At 40.3% G+C, this 14052-nt stretch overlaps 1 protein-coding gene across 2 annotated transcripts in view; it reads right to left on the reverse strand.

The window, feature by feature from the left end:
* LOC124179479 overlaps positions 1–14052 on the reverse strand; it is a 57109-nt gene extending 43057 nt beyond the window's left edge. For both annotated transcript variants that reach the window (XM_046563881.1, XM_046563880.1), the window contains exon 1: positions 13757–14052. The gene's annotated coding sequence lies outside the window, so the exon portion shown is untranslated. The remainder of the gene's footprint in view (positions 1–13756) is intronic.

Raw genomic sequence — 14052 nt, forward strand, 5'->3', positions numbered from 1 at the left:
CCCTTCTACTCGGGTATCTAATTCGCCCGTGTATATAATAGGCAATCCATCCGATTCGGCAAAGCAACGAATAAGTCAATCGAGCGAAAGAGACGATGATCAACGTCACGAGCAGCAGTAACACAAGAGCGGTAGCCATTGCCTCCGAGCGTAAAGCGTTATCGGACCGAACCGACCTTCGCGACCCTTTTCTGGCTCTGCTGTATCAGAGCAGTTTCGCCACAATCTTTTCGTTATCGTATATATTTCATATATTTTACACAATTTTCATCCATAGTCGTACGAAAACTCCGACAGGTTTTCAACTCACATTTTGGAAGTCATTCCTAACCCAAATGGAATCCTCTTATAACTCTTTGCCCGTATCTCCGAGTCCTATGTTCTATTCGAGTAGGTACATTGTACTAAGCATCTTTTATAGTTTCAGCCACCCACATCAGTCTTTGGAACAGTCTCTTCTGAAGCCCATAAAAAGAGAGTAAGAGGACGAGGAGAAGGCCCCGTTGATCCGGTGACTCACTTGAAAGACGATTGTATTTTTATTTCGCACCTAAAACCAGACCTAGGTTACCAACTTCCGCCTACCCCGAGGTATATCTATACTTTACCGCTTTCAGCATTATGCCCCCCTCTACTTTCTTCTGCAGCTCATTCTTCCTCTCATTATTCTCTTTCTCATTCCCAGTTGCGTGTCCTCAGTATTTTACACTCCTGGGTTTCATTCATCATCAAATTATGCGGTTATACACCAGTCGGCAAGTTAACGAGATGAAGAATATCCACTTATATCTGTCATTTTTCAATCCACACTATGATACAATTTTCCTGGACCTTGTCCAAAAGTACCGTTCCAACGAAATTCTGTGTTCTATACATTTGTTCCTCTGAATCTAGGTGTGTTAGTGAATTTTCCAAGCAATACACGGCCACGATTGTTGCAGCATATAAACAATATCCTCGAACCATGGGGTTGCGATATCTTACCGACGAAATTCTGACGCGTGACACGTACCTTAACCACTGATATAACCTACATTTAGGTAACGTCGCGCGTTTGCGTGGGACGACTTGGCGTCTCGTTAGAGGAGAGCCTCAAGACAGCATGGATGCAGCCTAAATTACACTTGCGTTCATTCGCATTGCATGCTCGCAAGTTTAAAGACACATGCACAAATACGCGCGAGCAGTTAACAACCCATTATTCTTCCACGACGTAGTGTAACACGTGGTTACAGTCGACCACTGGACCATAAGAATTGAACCCAATTGAGCAGACCAAGACCGAAATCTCTCGTCTCTTGCAGGTGCATCCTGAGTCCGAAGACTCCGTCAGTACATCCATTGGCTAACTTCGGAGCTGAACCGAGAATCGAGAGTTTAATTAATTGATTTTTTCGGATGTTCCTTTGTACCAAATTATTCAAGATGAGGGAAGCCCGATGATTGCACAGCTTTCACAGGTCGGTGGTACCCTCCTCATAGATGTAATCGAAGAAAGCTTAGGAACGAGAAGGTCACTCTTAACGATTTCGCTTCCTTCCTTCCCTTCGACCGCGTTAGCTGGGCGCCTGTATAGTCACTTGGAAGGCTTGGCATCCATTCCCTCTGCCGCAGGGTGAGCGGGGTGTCTTTTATCGATTTTAACCTCGCTGAGTAGGGAAAAACAGGATTGAAAAGAGTGAGACGACGAACAGAGAGACCAGCGGCTAAATGTACTCTGTCGGAGGCGGTTCTTGCACTGACGAAAAATGGGCTTGGTGAAAATTTCACCCACCATTCTCGCGAGGAGCTTCGTTACCGTCATTAGCTGCGGTTAGGTTCTTCTTTTATGGAAAGGAATTGAGTTCCGGATTATTGGAATGAGACCGTTTGGTATGCAACCATCGTCGGTTTCTCATCATCGATCGAATCTCAGCGAGCGTCGTGAATTGCTTCACGATCACAATTTCTGACTTGTCGCTTCTCTGTGAGATGGTCCAGAGAAGATGGAAAGTTATTTATGATCAAACCGGCAAAGAAGAGATGATAAATTTTCGCTACATCTCGACATCGTTTTGAGGTATTACATAAAAAATCAATCACTTCTATCCCAACCAGATAAAAACAACTTGATTTTCTAGCCGTCTCATTTTTTTACCACAATCGAAAAATATAGTTCCAGGTAGAAAATGAAAATCAGTTTTCTAGCCGTTACCGGAAAGTCTAGTATCAGTTGCTATTCTTTCTCACTACGATCGCTGTTACTAGATTTTCTTGCAACTGTTGCGATAATTTCATGCTTGTGCAACGATAAATTGACGTTAAAGCCTTGTTTAACTAAAAAAGTATAGTAAACCTCAGAAACTGATTTTGCGTTGCAATTAGCAAAAAAGGATCGACGATAGCGCAAAATGGTTAAGCGTACCTCGTTTTTCGTAATTCCAACAATATTCAAACAGTTTTTTTTAACGATTCCTATTTTACTGAATTTTTCTAGTTACTGTAACAAATGAAATTTTTCTCGGTGTGGAAAATTTTCATCACAGCATCCAATTAGAACCTAAAAAACACCTGATTATACTACAACACCTCGTGTTTGAGGTTTTCTACGTGGCTCTGTTAAGTTTATCCATAGATAAAATAGCAGGAAGTTCCAGGGCCGATCGCTTCCGGCCATTCGAGCATCATGCTCGTCTGAATACGAATGATCCGATTTCAACGACCACGAGTATATTCCAAAGTGATTATCGTTGATGTTTTTTGAAATATTATACCTGTCGAATTTGGTAAACATGACGAGATCGTCGCTCGCCGCACTCACGTTTTTTACTTTATGCAAATTCCGAACTCTGCCACAATACTTTCCCCGTCGACTTTCCCTAAACTAGTTTTCACAACATTAATAATTTATACATCAAAATATTCAGGTTCGACAAGATCGAGAAAATTTTCACGAACAGCGAGTTCAGGAAGCCTCGAATAACCGTTACGAACAAGTCGGATAGCTTTTCTCAGATAAAGCTAAAACCACCGCTGGCTTAAACCTGCAGGTATGCTTACAGCTTTGATCCCGCGTCAAACTCGATCATCCGAGACGAAGATCTTTGAGCCGAAAGAAATTTCTCTGCACCGATTTACGGAACTCTTTGAAAACATTGTATCACTGCTGAATTTTTCATCGAATTAAAAAAAAAAAAATAATTCATTTGGCAATCGGTGAACGATGGATTTTGTTCTTTTTTTATTATTCAAATAAATCGATAATTTTTTAGTTCTTACCACGATGCGAGCAAATAAGATAAAACAACGCGCATAAACGCTTTAGTTGAACTAATCACAAAACATATCCACGATGACGTCATACAGGCTTGATACTTTCTCCTTTAGTGTTTATATCGTTATGTTCGCAACTTTTGACCGCAAAAACTGTCATTTCCAGCAAACAGTATGTACGGAAATAAACGAGTAACCTATTTTCGTGAATTCTTTGACCTCATCTTGGATACGCGCAGACCGAGCGAAAATCGATCTTCGGTTCTGACACGCCTTGTTTCCTCACATCATGGTTCTTACACATGTACGATACATACTTCGTAACGTAATATCGAACTTTTATACCTATAATGTTAATCGGATCAAAATGATGCCAAGCAGTAAGATCCCGTATTCTGGTCTCTGGGTGAATAATGTCACTTGTACAGCTACACCGAGAGAAATTTTTATTTCCGGTTACCGCTCAGTCCTTAACTATTTTCATTTTTTACCACAATCGAAAAATGCGCAAAATGTTTACGCGCACCTCGTTTTTCGTAATTCCAACGATATTCAAACAAGTTTTTTCAACGATACCTGTTTTACTCAACTTTTCTAGCTGCCATGACAAATGAAATTTTTCTCAATGTGTAAAAAACGGCGGTACGCATATACGTACGAGCCAGGGAGTCTCTCGCTCGGTAAATGGAACAGCCATAGGCTCGTGGTCGTGTAGCACGTACATCTGCATACGCTGTGAACAAAACCAGCAACAGTGCACGTTGCCCCCACACGACGACGACCACGACGACGATTGGTGTGCAGAATGTAAGTGTGTGCGAACGTGCGTTACGCGTGTAAAATAACGTAGACGCGTAGAGAGGCGTGCCGATTTCGCGCGTGGAGTCGCTACGTTGAAAAACGTTTTGCCAACCAACGAGACGACGACGTGCAATTTATTATTCGCGTGCGAATTTTCACCGCATTCGCGACGCTGTTGGCGCGGAATTGAATAATAGCAACGAATGGAAGAGAAGAAAAAAAAAAAAAAAAAAAAGAACACAAGTTTTTCCTGAAACCTCATTGTTATTGCAGATGAATGAGAAAACATTTTCAAACCTGCGATAATCGCGTAAAATACAGGAATTAAAAACAGGATTATTACGATTTTTCGAACCTGAAATTCCTTTCCGAGACTTTTCCAGGTATTCCAGCCTCTGAGAATACGATTGTTTTTTTTTTTTCAGTAACCTTTCACGAAATATACCGCTGATTAATGACAATCTTTTTCAACACATTAATAATAATATCTTCAATATTAATTAGTAACTAACTTGCAATTTACAAACAACTACCTACGATTTTCCCTAAGAAATAAAAACGAAACAAGATTTGGTATCAAGTAATATCCTTGTATATAAAATGTACGAAACGGTGCGAAAAAATAAAATTTTTAGTGCAATTTGTGTTTTCTTTCTAAGCTAGACAGTACTTTGTATATAAGAACGAGTTTATTGCTTCGACAGACTCAACATTCCAATCTTATTTTCGAAATTCCTTGACTTTTTCCCTGTTGGAAGAAACTTCCAAGTTGCACCTTGAAATCTTTTTGCAAATATATCTGTATAATCGTTCAAGATGATTGAATAACGATACGATACGATACACAAGAATAGAAAACAATGCGAATAAAGCGTCACATCATCGGTTAAATTGTGGTTACGTGTTACACGCACGCTTCAAACAGAAGGAAAGAAAAAATTGCGAAAGTAAAAGACAAAGGAAAAAAAAAAAAAAAAACATAATAATAATTGAATTAAGTCCGTCGGAGCGAGAATTTTGCGTATATAAATATTGGAAAACAGGTTTACTGTAAAAATTTCTCTTCTCGTAAACTCGTCCGATTAATAACAATATAAATAAAAGAAAAAAATTAAATCATGAAATTGCAATGATTTATCAAATATATTGTTTTTTTTATCTTATCTTCTTCGTTATCTACAATCAATTTCGACGGATTCGTGAAGAATAATAAAATTAGTGAAATTAGTGCTATTGTATTATAATTTTCGTTAAAAATTTAAAATTTTAGAATTGCGATATATATTCCTTACCTTATTAATTCTGCTCCAAGTCAATCGAGTTATTCCAATATCGCGTAAAGATTTGATTTGACGTTGTTCAATTATTGTTTGATATTTGGTCTGTTTCTTTCCGTCCCTATTTCGTCGATTTTCAGTAAATACCTTATCTTTTCCTCACGACTTTACTGTTATGTACGTACAATACACCCTTAGAACTCGGACGCCGCACGTGAGAGTCGCGTTGAATTTGAAATCACGTCGTCAAAACTCGCGATCGAAACCGCAGGTTAGAGACGAGCCAACGCATATATATATATATATATATATATAACGAGATGAGGATGCGCAGCAGATAGAAGGAAAATCCGGGATGATAATTCTGTTCCCTCGCATCCTTCATCCGTCGCCCCGAAACCCGACGCACAACCTTTAAAACCTGACGTCTGACGTCCCGACGCCGGAAAAACGACGCCTGATTTACCGCATACACACAGCCTAACCTAAGTGAGTATACCTACTCACAATGAAAAAAATTTCATTTGTCAGAGTAACTACAAAAATTGAGTAAAACAGGCATCGTTAAAAAAACTGTCTGAATATGGTTGGAATTACGGGAAACGAGGTACGCCTCGTTTTCAATTTTGCGCTATCGTCGATCCTTTTTTGGTAATCGCAACGCAAAATCAGTTTCTGAGGTTTACTATACTTTTTTAGTTAAACGTTTAGCTTCAACGTCGATTTATCGTTGCACGAGCGTTAAATTTTCCAAACAGTTGCAAGAAAATATAGCGAAAGTGATCGTAATGAGATAGAATAGTAACGGATAGTAGACTTTCCGGTAACGGCTAGAAAACTAATTTTCATTATCTACCTGGAACTATATTTTTCGATCGTGTTAAAAAATGAAAATAGTTAAGGACTGAGCGGTTACCGCAACTAAAAAATTCTCTCAGTTTATAGGAATAGCCGCGATGAATATATTGCCGAGAAATTTGAACGAGCGTGGGTGTGGTTAGAAAAACAAAGAAAAAAAAAACCATCATCTTTGGGGAGAGAAATTTTCTAGGGAATTCATTAAATTCCGGGGAATTTTTTAGTTATATAATTATCTGTAAACATTCTACATTACGTATAAATGTGTTGTACACGTAGGTTTTTTTTTTTTTTTTTACGATTGGCAATATTAGAAACATTGAAATATTCGTCGGATAACGTTGCAAGTGTCGAAATATGGATGCAAATTGAAAAAAAAAAAAATAAGAAAGAAAAGATTTTACCGTAAGACTTGTAAGAAAATTTAACCACGTATAAAAAGTCGTAAATATATTATACAAATTGATCATATAACGTAACATCTTGCAATTGTTACCAGAAATGATTATTTTATTTCATTCCATTCAATTTCGTTCAAATTCTAAATCGAGACAAGAGTGTTAAACGAATAATATCCTTCTTCGCAACTTCTGTCTATTGTATATATACACATATGTACATTTTGTATTTATGTCCAGCTCAAAGTGCGCAGGTGATAAATAAATCGCTCAAGTACGTTTGAAGAGTTCTCTTCTCAATATGTGTGTGGGTATGTGAACATAATCATGTACATTAAACGTAGGTAGGTGTAGGATATGTGTAATATACATGTAGGTATGTAACAGCCGTGTACATAATACGGGCAATGCGTGACTGTTGAAATTTACCGTTAAGACGGACAGACGAACTGATATGTATAACAGATACGGTAATTTACACATTACCTTCCGTTTCTTACCCTCCCGCGCCGACGAAGGTGTACATAGACAACTACTGTAAATAACATTAGTAACAACCAAAATGCGTGATACATTGTATGTAGTAATAATCTCGGAGCTGCTAGGTGTGAAGACGGCAAAAGTATTTTACGTACAACGTATTATAACCAAAAGTGGCGGGCATATCGGAATAAGTACATTTTCGTGTGTCTGTTGGTTTTTTTTTTGTTTTTGTTTTTTTTTTCTTCAAATTTCTTTTTCGCTTCTGTAATACGTTAGATTTGATTAATCTCGATACCTACGTGTAGGAATAACGATTCACGAGTACGCTACGAGCAAATGAAAGAAGAATGAAAAATGAGTGGAGAAAGAGAGAGAGAGAGAGTAATAATTGGACGTGAGAATGGTCATGAAAAAAAACGGTGTTCTATAACAGTATAATTACCACTGAACGGCTTTTGTAACAGTGACTAGCTAGTCTGTCAAGATAAAAATGTCATTGTTGATTGTAAAGAAAGAGAAAATAGTGTAATACATGATTTCGACGATTAGTAACCCGATTCACGGTACAGTGTCGAAAAAAACTGCGCACGACGAAAAATTCTGACAACGTGACGTCACGGAGCCAAATCGTATCGAGAAAAAAAGTAGGTGACGGTGACGCCAACGATGCAGCAGCGAAGCTATCCATCTAATCCCAAAGAGAGTGAAGTTCGTGACAAAGAAAAAAAATAATAATAATTTCGCAAATGTATAATCGTATCAAATTGAGAAATCTGTTTTTAAAAAGCAAAGTATATTCAGATTTTGAGAATTAAACTCATTTAAAGTATCTCCAAACTTTCGAAACAATGATTTTAGTTTCAATATTTCGCTATATTAACGTTACTATCTTCAGTATGGTTCCATCGATCCATTCATCCCAAGTGTGTAATAACACAGAAACCTCGCAGCGCAACAATGTTATAATATAAATATAGTTGAAGTACTGAACGTTGCATAGATTACGGACAAAGGGCGCGTCTAAATTTGCAGTTTATAGATAGTTACACGGTTAGAAGTAGCGTCAGGAGGAGGAGGAGGAGGAGGAAAGGCGAGTGAAGTTAGCCACTTACTGACTGCTGCTACAAAAGTTTGAAAATGTGGCCTGGAACTTCACTCTAAACTCATTACATTACGAAGCGACGCCCTGCCGAGTACCGCGTGAGTTTGAATTTAGTAACTAAAACTCGACGATATGCTTTTTATGAAAAATCGTTACTCTCAATTGCCAGGATGGTCTGTTACGACCGACGATGAAATTCATTGAACCAAATATCACATTCAAATTCGTCATTGTCAGGTTAAGAATTGACGATTTTACTTCAATCCATCCGTGCGCTACGTACTTTTCAACCTACACGGAAAAAAAAATTCTGTTCGGCGAGCTGTATTCTACAGCTCCAGTAACTATACGCACTCTACGGTCTATCTTGTAGTTACAGCAACTATATATTAGTCAGCTCTGATAGCTGCAAGTTGTTCAGCTCTCACAGCTGAATGGTTTTGCTCTAAGAGCTGTAAGTTGCGCTGTGCTCTGGTGCGTTGACATATTTCATAACCTTCAAATTTCATGAGTATGATTTAAATACGGTTGATAGATAATTGTTTAAATAGTCCATTCAAATATGTAAATGACACTGAATAAATAATGATAATAATGATGAAAAATAATAGTAATAGCAATATAATTATACTATTTAATAATAAGCGCTGTGAGCGGAGCCGAAAGATTCTGGTCTAGCTCTTCGAACGAAGCTGTTCAGCTGAGAGAGCTGAACAACGTACAGCTATGACAGCTGACTAACAGTCAGTTATACGAACCATGCAGTGCTCTTCCAATAACAGAACGTTTAGTTCGACGAACTGTTTACAAGTAACTATCTAATATTTAGTTCCACGAGCTGAATTTTTTTTTCCGTGTATATAACCAAATACCACCTCATACACCCCGGGGTGTTACCAATGCGCGTCGCAACGGTCCGTGGGACTAAAATTAACCATCTAACAATAAGATTCTCACGGATGGACGAACGAAGAGGTGCCTAGTAACATTGGTACGCGTATCACAATTGTCCGACGGTACTGGGACAAGTGCATGTTTTAGATCTGGCTAACAGCGGAGACCCAAGGTGGGAGTAGGTGGATAGGTAGGTAGGTAGGCAGACAGTACTGCTTCAACTTCGACTGACCACTGCTGCAGCACACGCGACGTGTATACTGTATCAAGGCTGACCAAAATACCGTTTCCTATATAACAGACCACCTATAGCTGTGTGGCCCACTACACTGCCCGCTACTCGGTTGATCCTCCGTCTGTCCACCTTCGCTGCTGCCTGCTTGTTGCTCAGAGGCCAACAGATACCGAACGAATTTCACACACCGTGTGTGTATCGGCGAGTTACGTTATTTATCTCTTTTTCTTCCTTGCAGCCGATCGGTTTTTCCGCCGAACGACTGAAATTTTTGAAGAGGATCGTTTTACGGTCGCGGTTGGCCGTAATTAAATTAGAAGCACGTGATATCTTGCAACTAAACTGCTTCGAGGTCTCTAAAAAGTTTGAAGATATCGTGATCGTTACTTTTGTTTGGCGTTTGGGTGAAACTTTAACGTTGCTGACTTCACGCTCGTCATCTTCGTCCGGTCTTTTATAGGTCAGTGTTCGAAAATCGATCATTTCGAAGTTAGGAACGTTATTGTAACGATTCATGCTAGGGAAAAAGCGTTAATCTGCGATTTTGAAATTGTTTGACATTCGGTAAACCGTGATAAAACAAAACACACTCGTATTTCGAAATCATAGATAGCGATATTCTTTCCCAATGTTTCGTTATGATAACGTTACTAACTTCAATCTTGTGAAAATCGTAGGGGGAAATCGAGACAATGTTGAAGTTATGGTAACGTTAATGTTACCAAACACCGAACACCAAATCACTATTTTACAAGTTCGGAATGACATTAAACGAGTTAAAATTTGACTAGAATATGAAAATGATTTGCCTCGATTACGATTTGTTGAGTTTCAGAGAATCGTGAAGATGTTGCGAGCTACAATATCCGTAAAATTGCATCTTTACAGTAACGTTACGAATTAAAATTTCATGAATCAAGTAACGTCTGTGTGTTTATTTTTCTTGCTTTGTTTTTCGATGTCGAAAGAGATCACTTAACCTCGGCCAGTAATTTTTCATCAGTTTTCCTTCAACATTTCGAGTTGGAAATTACAAATTTAGATTAAAGACAAGGCTTGGAATGGTTGACTTGAATCTGCTTACGAGAAAAAAGTCGGCACCAATATAGCGCTGTTCGTGAATACAGAAGCCCTAGGGACTTTTCACGCCCACATTTGGATCCCATCACACATTCCAATACACGTATCTACAATATTGCAAGAATCACCTTACGGTTCTTTTCTTTCTAACGTTCAAGAAGCACAATTGTTTTATTCCTCCTCAGCAGTGTTTACGCCAAGAATTTTATCGAAACTTTCTCAATCTTGTTTGACGACTGCATACCTGTTTTCTTCGATCTAGTTCGAGAAGAAAAAAAAAAAAAAGAAAAATTCTCCAGGTGCGTTCTCCTGAAACGAACGTCCCGAGTAGGTATATCTCTTCGATTTTTCCTTTCTCTCTCTCTTTCCTCATTCAATTCCAAACTTCAGATAGTACAATGAGTTACTCGACGCTGCTAACAATAAGAAAGATCTCGCACCACATCAAAATGGACTCCCTTGTCGATGCACTGCAGTGGTGTTCAAGCCATCGGCACTTTCAGCGATAGCAGGGCTGTTCCCTGACGGCGTTGTTGGTCATGGCGTTATACCTACACGTCAGTTCGGTTCTATTGACGATGCTGCTCGTCCTCGTCGTGTCGTGTCGCGTTTTCCAGATACACGCACACGCACACACACACACACACACAGGCACACACAGTCGACTCAAATGCGCGACCTACTTACAGCAAGAAGTTGGTGGCAGTAGATACGGATTTCTACAAGGTGGCCTGGAACGATGACATCGATGACGGAGCAGGAAGAAGAGGCATGAAGTTCGTAACGTAATAACGTTTTCTAGGAAGAATCGTTCTTTCGTCGTAAGATCATTTCGATACTACCTACGTCAGCGTTACTAACTCCAACTAGCTTGTGCCCAGGAGAGAGACATCGGATCATCGATTCGATTTTCACGTGGATTCAGTCGGGAGGAAAACAATTTTAGAATACCCGACGACGAGTGTGACGGGAAAAAATTACGATTACGAATCGTAAGCATTGGCGAAAAGAAAAACAAACTCTCTACCTTATGGTTGGTACCGTTGTTGTTTGCGGGCAGGGCAGGAAACCGCTTTTTTTTATCTTAGATTCACGACGACGAGGATGAAGACGAGGCGCTCGATCAGAACAGGTTCAAATCCCGAACTTTCTTCGACGTCGTGTGCCTAGCTATCCTATAACCGTGTCGTCGACTGACGACTTTGCTAAAAATACGCCTCTTGCGGTACCTGAGAGAAAATAGCGTAACTGCAGGGTTGGAAAGCCAAAATCTAGGGTTTTTTTTCATTCTATTTTTTAATACAGCTGAGTGTCAATTTTTTTTCCATCATCCGTGAACATAGCGGGGAGAAAATTGTTTCAATGGGCTCTTTTCAGACCGCGGGGTAAAAATACAGCGTCAAGTTTTTGATGTACACACGTTCATCGGTGAATATTTTCGAGAGCAAAAATGTGATTCGCAGAGGCTTCTGAATCCGTATATAATATACCTATACATAGGTTATATATACGTACACACACATTCGAACCGGATAGGGTAAAACTTTCGTGCGGCATTGGAAAACCACATTCTGCAGTATTGCATAGGTAGCTTTATCACTGTGATTGAACACGAGCTATTGAAGTTGGAGAAAATTTTTACGTACAACCTTTCCAAAGTTCGTTCGTTTTTTTTTTTACAAATGTGATGTTCGCCGATTTATCTTTTATTCACAAGAAATACAGTGTTTATCCGATCAGTGTCGTAGTGCTGCTGGGTGTAGAGTAAGACAAAGAAATTCGAAAGACAATGAAAATTCAGTGAAGCATATTCTCTCCACATTTTCCACAGTTTCACAACTCCGACTCTTCAGGGTTATAAGTGAAGAATTTTGGTAAGATTGTCGATGCAATTCTATTCTGTTCAGCGCAAGGGAATAAATTCAAAATCTTTTCTTTCTACTCGAAGAATTTTACGCCGAGCCGGAAGTTCGAATAGGATTCTTTCTCTTTTTGATCGCCTTTTGTTTTTTATCATTGTTATTTACTTCTCGTATAATCTTTTATGATCCAATTTTGCAAACTTGATGAAAACTGTGTTTCCCCACGAAATTATTATCCGAAATCGCAAGTTACCGGCAGACTCGGAAGTGGATGATGTTGCCTCTCGACGTACATATGTACCATACATGCATATGTACGAAGTGGCGAGTATAGAACGTGCACAACTCCTAGCTCGGAGAGACCGTCTCTGTCGTAAAAATCGATCGTCCTGAACCACCGGCCAGCACCGCCACTGACAGAGGTTCGCTGGTCGCTCAAAGGATGTTAGAGAACTGCTGCTCGAGTTGCAGCTGGGTTAATATTCCCAGATGAAGAACACGTCTCAGGCAGTGTTCACCGAAAATCTTGAGTTTTCAGCGATCGATTGATCGACGAGTTCAACGATTACTAAAAATACCTAAAATTTGGGTTTTCTCATTCCGGGAGACGAAACTTGGTCCAGTTTCTTACTCTGATATCGATCACGTAGTTTTCGGAGATAAGATGAGGGTGTGAAAATAATGAGGGACGGTAATAAACGGAGTATCTTTCATACTTGCTGTAAGCTTAGAAATAAAAATCCGAGATTCTCGTGGCTCGGGCGTAAACGGAGTTAGTTGAATAATTATTCATGATCCTGTTTTTACCTCCCCGAAGGAGGAAGCCCGACGTCGATGTCGAGGGAAGGTGAGAAGAACCGAGACGTGTGAAACAAGACAAGGATGATCATGACCAACGGTGAGCGAAAAAAGTAAAAAGCTACTCGGAGCAATGGGGAAAATGTTGGCTGCTGAATTTCACCGAATCGGCTGTTTGGTCATTGCGGCGAAAAAAATTCCTCCAATGTCACATTCTTCTCCGTGTTTCTCCGCGACCGCGTATCGATCGATCGATTTCCATTTTTCCATAAGTTGTCTAGTGCATAAAATCGCGAATAAAACTGGGTCCGGTGAAAGAACAAACGGCTCGCTGAACTCGGGGCGTAATCGCGCGAGTAAAGCAGGAAACAGGAGAACTGACTTCTCGATTCTCTTCCAATTTCGTGTCAAGTAAGCCTGAACGGCGTTCGTTTCACGTTTGATCGTGCTCTCTGTTTTCACGTTGCCTAGCGATGACAAACGAGGCGTCGACGGCGGTGGCAGGGAAAAAGACAGCGGAATCTCGGTCTGAAAACGGGGATCGGCGATAAAGGGACGACGACGAAGCGAGACGGAAAAACGTAGAAGAGCGGCGGTCCGATCGCCGGGAGGGCGATTCGTACGGGCGGATAAAATTGGCGCCGGGGTTCTCAACCTGATTATCGAATGGGCAGTGCGGTTTCGTTCCGATAAGAACGGTTAAATTTGCTACTCACGCCATGATCCCGGGAAGTGGCTTTGAGATGTCAGTCGTCGGCTGGTTCCGTCGCACTCAGAGCGTTGAAAACGCTGCGGTCATCACGTCGTGCACAGATTTCACGGACTGGGCGGGCGGAGTTGAGGCTGATAGTCTCGTTTGTCGCACAGCACACACCACGCGCACGAATGAAAGAAAAAGGCACCGCGATTCGGTGGGAAATGCTGGGAATAATCGCGGAGCAGCCGCCGGGCGAGACTCGATCACTGCCGACCGCGAGCCTCGGGACGCGCCTCGTAGTTGTTTGGTGCAACC

This window comes from Neodiprion fabricii, chromosome 4, assembly GCF_021155785.1.
Source record: "Neodiprion fabricii isolate iyNeoFabr1 chromosome 4, iyNeoFabr1.1, whole genome shotgun sequence".
Taxonomy (NCBI): Eukaryota; Metazoa; Arthropoda; class Insecta; order Hymenoptera; family Diprionidae; genus Neodiprion; species Neodiprion fabricii.